The 7,203-nt window shown below is 49.3% G+C and overlaps 1 pseudogene; it reads left to right on the plus strand.

Moving 5' to 3' along the window:
- Positions 1–233: 233 nt before the first annotated feature.
- LOC119251344 (lathosterol oxidase-like) lies at positions 234–1,018 on the plus strand (annotated as a pseudogene).
- The last annotated feature ends 6,185 nt before the right edge of the window (positions 1,019–7,203 follow it).

Here is a 7,203-nt window from a genome sequence, read left to right on the forward strand (position 1 = left end):
TGCGCCTATTGCTGACCAGGGCTGCAGACCAGCACAGCCTTCCTGGCCCAGCAGTGCTGGTGGTGGACTGACCCTCTCTAGTTTGGCATCAGACTCATTTGATGACAAAGCCTGACTCCCACTGACTGAGTCCCCCATTGTGTCTTGTTGCACCTGCACCACCCCTGGATCCTCCAGCCTCTCCTATTTGCTGGAGCTAAGATGAATCTTGTACTCGCTGCTGATAATTATTTTTTATACCATTTCTATATCGAACCACAGGGCCAGAGTATGACATCTTCCAACAAACTATCATTCTCCTGGTTATAAAAAATCTTAGTGCTTTTATCCTTTATTTATTCTTTGTGACAATGAGCTGTTATTTTGTCTATAGTCATTCCCTAATGAACCCCCACATATTTATAGAATCAAGTCTACTGAGAATCATGTTTACTGTTAGGTCATTATCATGGATTAAGTGTTCCCACCATCTCACTGTTTCTGTGGAGCTGAGAGAATGCAGCAAATTGTATGACAGCATAGGAGAGTTTCCAAACAGCTGGATTCAACTCACTGTTCTGTATGGTCCTTCCTCTTTCTCATCAACACGCTGATCTACTGGATTCACAGACACCTTCACCATAGACTTACAGATAAGCGAATCCATGAGCCTCATCTCTGGAAGATCCCTTCTTCACCTGCAAGTCATGTTTTTCACCCTGTGGATGGTTTTCTTCAGAGTCTACCTTATCATCTCTACCTTTAATCTTTCCATTACATCAGCTGGCTTATTTAGGCTGTACATCTTGGTCAATGTCTGCACAATTTCCATTCATGACAATGATTTCTGTCTCCTCAAATATTAAGGCCATTTATTAATGACTCAGCTCATCAGACAGACCATTGCCTCTTCTCTAACTAAAACTGTGGACAATATTTTACATGGCGGAGCAGAGTTGGGGGCTCATTCAAAAACCCTTCCTCCTTTGAAGGGAAGAAGGTGACAGAAAAAAGCACAGAAGCCAGCAGAAAGTTGTAAAAATAAGAAATTATTCAATGGAGAGTTTACAAATCTGAGCAGATTATTGCCCAATTATTAAATATATTTTTAAAGATTTATTTATTCCTGCATACAAGAACAGGGGTACAGGCCAGATGTGTGGGAGGATAAGAGAATTCACCAGAGACAGAGTGGGGAATGAACAGGCAGACTGACTGAAATACACTGCTGAGGGGAGCAGCAGGAAGACAGGAGAGGTCTGCTGCATCATGTGGGTATCTCCCTGGCTGGCCAGGATTGAACCCACGCTGCAGAAGCTGTGGACAGCTTCATAGCACTGTGCTCAACCGCCTGCACCACCAGTGAGGCCAATTATTAAATATTTTTAATGATAGAAAAATAATCTACATCCAGCCAGGAGACAGCAATGGTAGCATTTGAAACTTCTCATTGAGAGCCCTACTGAGGGATGGTCATGCTGATAGACCAAGAGAAACCAACCTCCTGTGTAAATACCAGTGATTGACCTAAGTGGTGACTGTGTCTTTCCAGCCAGTGAATCTGTAACTTATATAGTCTCATCAAAAATTTTTAAAAAGGTGGAGAAAAAAGAAATGATGAGCGGACCAGGTTATGTCCTTTTGCCTTAACCCACCAAATTTGTTAAGAAAAACTCATTGTGCTAATAGCACCAAGGCTCAGCGCCATGACAAGGAACATGGATACAGTGACAGGTGGTGCCTGGTGTCAGGAATGAGCTCCGTCTTCCCTGCTGGCCTGGCAATGACCACCTGTAGTACTTTGTTTAGGGGGAGCCCCAATGTGACAGCAGGTCACATTGAAACGGTAGTGACTCTGTGAATGACCTTTTCATATTTCATATGTTCCCTGTTCTCTGGGACACTGTTAAATGTTACATTTTACTGATGAATAAATAAACTGGAATTTAAAAAAATGATACTACTGTGATTTATCAAATGTGGGATTATTTAATTTAACATTTTGATCTTTATTTTAAAAACCATTTTATAATAAGTGTAAAATTATGTGAATGTAAATACATTTAGAAAGGGAAATGTGATGCCCAAGTAATATATTTCACTATTTTTTTAAAGATTTATTTATTTATGCATGGAAGAACTGGGGTACAGGCCAGAGGTGTGGGGGTTAAGAGGATTCACCAGAGACAGAGACCAGTGGGGAACAGAACAGGTGGACTGACTGAAATACACTGCTGAGGGGAGCAGTGGGAGAGTCAAGAGAGGTCTGCTGCACCATGTGGGTCACCTCCCTGGCTGGGGATTGAATTCATGCTGCAGTGGCTGCCGTTAGCCTCATAGTGCTGCGTCTTAACCCCTTGCACCACCAGGGAGGGCCTTCATATTGTTTTTAAAGTAAACTGAGGCACTGCAGAATTGATATGTTTGACGTTATAAATCTATAACTTTCACTGAAGGGAAACCATTGCCAAGTATTTAGCCCTGCCACTGAAGTTAGCGTTGAAATTGTCATCTTCCCGCTTTCTTTCTCTACCTCCTCTGCCAAAAAATCTAATACATACGTTCACATGTTTAAACATAAATGTATTGGAGAAACATGGTTTGCAAACTATTAGCTATTTCTGTGAAACCAGTAAAAGGTGATTATGACTAAAAAAAATACGCTCACACACAGTGACCCTTGAAGGCTGCATGTAGAGCAGCGGCTACCCGAGGGGCATGGGAAGTGTGACCACAGAGCAGGGAGGGGCACAGTGAACTCTACTGGAGGCCCGAAGGCTCAGGGGTGGGTGTGCTACAGTGCTACAGTGACAGCACTTATGTGGGGACCCTGCCTCAATAAAGATCCTCTGGTCTCTCTTGTTGCAAAAGGCATCCTCAGGGTGGCGCAGCGGTTGAGTGCTGGGTTGCGAAGCTGCCCGCAGCCTCTGCAGCACTGGTTCATTCCCTGCTGCTCCCGGCCACCGGAGGAGGGTCCCACATGGCGCGCAGACCTCTCCTGCCGCCCGCTGCTCCCTCAGCAGTGTACTTCGGTCCTTCTGCCTGCTCTGCTCCCTGCTCTGGCTCTGGTGAACTCTCTCACCCTCCCAAGCATCTGACTGTACCCAGTGCTTGTATAAATAATTAATCAATCAATCAATCTTTAAAAAAAAAGGCGTCCTCATGTGTCTGGGGTCACATTAGCATAACGTGAGGAGGTGGGGAGACTGCCCAGCCCTGCCCACCAGGCCCTCCCACACTGACCTGTGTCTCTCCCTGATGACTTTCCTGCTCCAGCAGAGGCGGGGCTGACTCCACCCCTGCCTGGACTTTGTGTTTTCCTGAGGAATAATGTCCACTTCCCTACTGCAAATAGATACCCAGACATGAAAATATTTTTTTCTGGGTTGTGTTTTTGATGTGTTAATTGAAAAGATGCCTAAAATTTGACTGGAAATTAGTAGGAGGTCAGAGGACCAGCCAGAACTGCAGGTTTGCTGTGCTGAGTCTGCGCAGGTGGGGGCAGGAAAGGCTGTGAAGAGCCAAGGGGACGGGCCTGTGTTCATCGGTGCTCAGTGTGTCGTGGGCTTAGATGTGATCCCATTCCTCGGGGGTCATCTTTCTGCTCTTTGTCCTTGTCCTTCAGGAGCACCTGTCCCAGCAGGGCCTGTGATCACAGGGATTCAGACCCCACCTGGGCCTGTCCTGTGTCCAGGATGTGGGTGGAGGCTGCGGGTGGCTGGATCAGTCTACGCTCAGACAGGGCTGGGTCCTCAGGCCTCAATGTGTTTATATTTTGCTTCTTTGGGTTTTTCTTCGAGCACACCTGTTCTTTTTCATGTTCAGGGATCAGGCTTAGGCACCGCTATTGTCCCCACAAGGCCCAGGGCTGCCCCTGCTCACAGGAGTCTAGTGTTAGAGATGAATTTTCAGACGCATCCTGGTGTGGGTAAGAATTGTGGGGAAAGTGACCCAGAGAAAGCGTGTGGAGACAAGGAAGAGGCTACTCTCCTAGCATGGACAGGTGGGCCCTACTAGGATGGCACCTTTGAGAGAAGACCTGATGGACATTCCATGCCCACAGGGTGTCTGCAGAAGCTCTGTCCAGGCAGGGCGACCTCAGCCCAGACGCCCCAGGACGGGGATGTCTGTGTGTCAGAGGCTGTACGACTGGGGCAGGGGTCACTGAGATGGGGTTTGGGCACCCACATCATGCAGACGTTGAGGATTTTGGAAGGGCTTTGCCTTTTCTCTGAATAAGACGTGGGGTCACACGGCCTCTCTGGACAGAGACCCCCTATGTCAGGGCCCTTTAGGCGCATCTGCCGTGAGACACAGGCATGTGGGGGAGAGAGCACCTGGAGAGAGACGCGGGGACGACACAGGAGAGGGGCATGTGGAGAAGCCCCCTTGCTTCTCAGTGCTGGGCTTGCCCCAGGGACAGGAGGTCGTGGAAGGAGACACTTGGGAGAGACCCGCGGGGACACCAGCCTTGACTGTGGTTTGTGCTTTCATTTTGCTCCTTTTGCCCCAGACTGGCCTGGCCCCTTCCATTGGCTTCTGTGGGTCCCCCTCGATGGTGCCTGAGACTTGTGGCAAATTTCAGGCTGCAGTGGCCCCACTTTGGGTTAACCCTGTGTGGTTGGGTATTTACCCACGAGGGGATGGGAAACTGGGTGTTTTGTTGGGAAACTCTTTTTCCTTCCCTTCCTCTCTGCGCGCCACTCTCCTTTGTCCTTTCACACTCAGAGTGTGCTCTGCCTTTATGCGGCAGATGGCAGAAGCCATTTAGAGTATGCAGGTTTGGGGCTCTGAGGTGCTACTCACTCTGCCTGTTACAGACTCTGGGTATTTTCTCTGACCAAGACCTATTTCCCTTCTCTGCTGCTCTGTCTCCACTGGGTCCCTCACCCCGAAGCAGAAATCCCCCCCAGAGGTAGAGTGTATGAGGACGAAACCTTAGTGGGGTCTGACCCGAGTCCTGTTGTGTTTGGGGCAGGACCTTGTCCTTGCCCTGGCAGGTCAGGCTGGGGGGGACTGACCTTCAGGTGAACTGAACAAGCAGACAGACCAGGCCAGGGGCTTATGGGGGGAACCTCGACTCCTTGGGGACAATGTTGTGTGTCCTGAGGCTTCTCAGGGACACCTGTTCACACTGAGGGCGACAGGGTCACAAGCAGGCACAGGTCTGTTCTTCATGGGGCCTGGGTCTGGGCCTCTGTCCTGAGGAGTCACTGGGTGTGATGATGGGGGGAGAGGGCAGTTTGCCTGGCTACGGAGTGGGTGTGAAAATCAGCGCCTCCAGCAGCTCAGCTCAACCCAGAGTATCAGAAAGCACAATGGTTTGAAAGCATGTGTTTTTGTTTTTGGAAAATTTGGAACTTGGATTTGGATTATTTTCTGCTGTATCTTAAGAAACTGGAGGGAACGTGTCAGGGAAAGGCGGTGGTGTCCCGCAGGCCCTTCCCTCACAGCCCGGCCCAAGGAGAATCCCCGAGTGGCTTCTCAGGGTCCTCTGCTGCCTCCTCTAGTGAGCAAAGGGCTGATGTCATGGGGAGGGAGACCTGCCCTGTCATGTCTTCCCTCCTGGGGATGAATGTGGGGAGTGAGCCCCAAGCACGTGTGCAGACAGCTTGACCCTGAGGGCTCCTAGGGCCTTTGTGGGAAGGAACTTGAAATATAATTGGAAAGAAGAACATAAAACAGCACTGAGCTGCCTCTGCTGAGAACCCAAGTTCTAGCTCTGGTGACAGCTGAGACTCAGACGGGCTGGCTCACATGATCTGGCAGCTTCCTTAGCCTGGCCAGGCCCTGGCCTAGTCCTTTCCCTGAGCTCAGGGTTTCCATCTGTTCTTGGGTCTGTGAGAAGGGAAGTCCCTTTCCCAGCACAGCATCATGTGATCAGGTTTTTGTTGGGGGTTCAAAGTGCTCATAGGCCCTTCTCAGGGACCCAGGCTGCTTATGTGAGGACACCCTGCACGGCCAGTGTCTGGGCGGGATCTGTGGCTGGAAATGAATGGTGATTAGGACCTGGAGCACCTGCCACGGCTCCTACTGGCATCAGTGGGAAGATCCAGGGGCCCGCAGGTAACAGAGACCTTCTACCCTCATGACCCACACATGTGATGTGGGGAGGCTGACACACCTGTTCCTTTACTGATTCCAACATTGGATTAATATGATAGGACCCCTGACTCTCCATTCCAAGCAGGCTTTAATGAGCAATTGTGGGAAAGCTGTCCCTGCTAGAGACAAGGTCAGCTCTGCCCATGTCCTCAGAAACCAGAGATCGGGCTGTTTTCCCTTTAAAATTTTTAAAAGAAAAAATATAATGCTCTGTTTTTCTGCACTAGTGATGGTCATCTGTCCTTTTTGAAATCCAAGGTCACCTCTATCTTTGGGATTTTTTTATGCAGGGTCAGTTTGGTTTCTGGCATGTGAGAGCCCAGAACTGGCCCCTGGTGCCCCTCACAGCCCAGATGCCCTCCTCCTGCAGAGGAAAAGTCGTCCCTTTCACTCAAGGACTCTCCAGCCACCCAGCGTGCAGTGTCCCCATAAGACAGTGTCCCCAGCAGTGGTGTGTCCAGGGAGTAGCCTCTCCCAGCACAGGGTCTTGCTGTCCAGTCTCTCGGGAGGGGCATGTGACTCAGTAGAGAGACTCCCACAGTTCCCATCTGTGGGTACCCAGAGCTTTGAGTGAGGTGCGTTCCTGCCTGGACCTTTCCCCCTAGAGACGAGACTGAGGTCAGAGAGTTACTGACAGAAACAGGAGCCCCAGGGCCTACCCCAGGCTAGACTTAGAGCAGATCATGTCAGTGATCTGTGTCTCAGTTTCTTTTCTGGCACCCGGGATATGCCATTATTATTGTAATTTTTATTTTTAAAGATTTATTTTTATTTATATATAAAAGAACTGGGGTGCAGGCCAGAGGTTCAGGGCCTGAGAGGATTCACCAGAGACAGAATGCAGAGCAGAACAGTCAGAGTGACAGAAATACACTGCTGAGGGGAGCAGTGGGTGAGACAGGAGAGGTCTGCAGCACCATGTGGGTAGCACCCTGGCCTAGGATCAAAACTCTTGCTGCAGGACTGGCCATAGCTTGATAGTGCTGAGATTTAACCCTTGCGCCACCAGGAAGGCTCCACCTTAATGGTTTGTTTATTTTAATCAGTTATTTATTTATATATATTTTGCATCATTGTTCATTTTTGTACAATGTTTGCTGTCTTTTCTCAGGTCTGGTC

Source organism: Talpa occidentalis, unplaced genomic scaffold (genome assembly GCF_014898055.3).
Source record: "Talpa occidentalis isolate TD23 unplaced genomic scaffold, MPIMG_talOcc4v2.1 talOcc4.2, whole genome shotgun sequence".
NCBI lineage: Eukaryota > Metazoa > Chordata > Mammalia > Eulipotyphla > Talpidae > Talpa > Talpa occidentalis.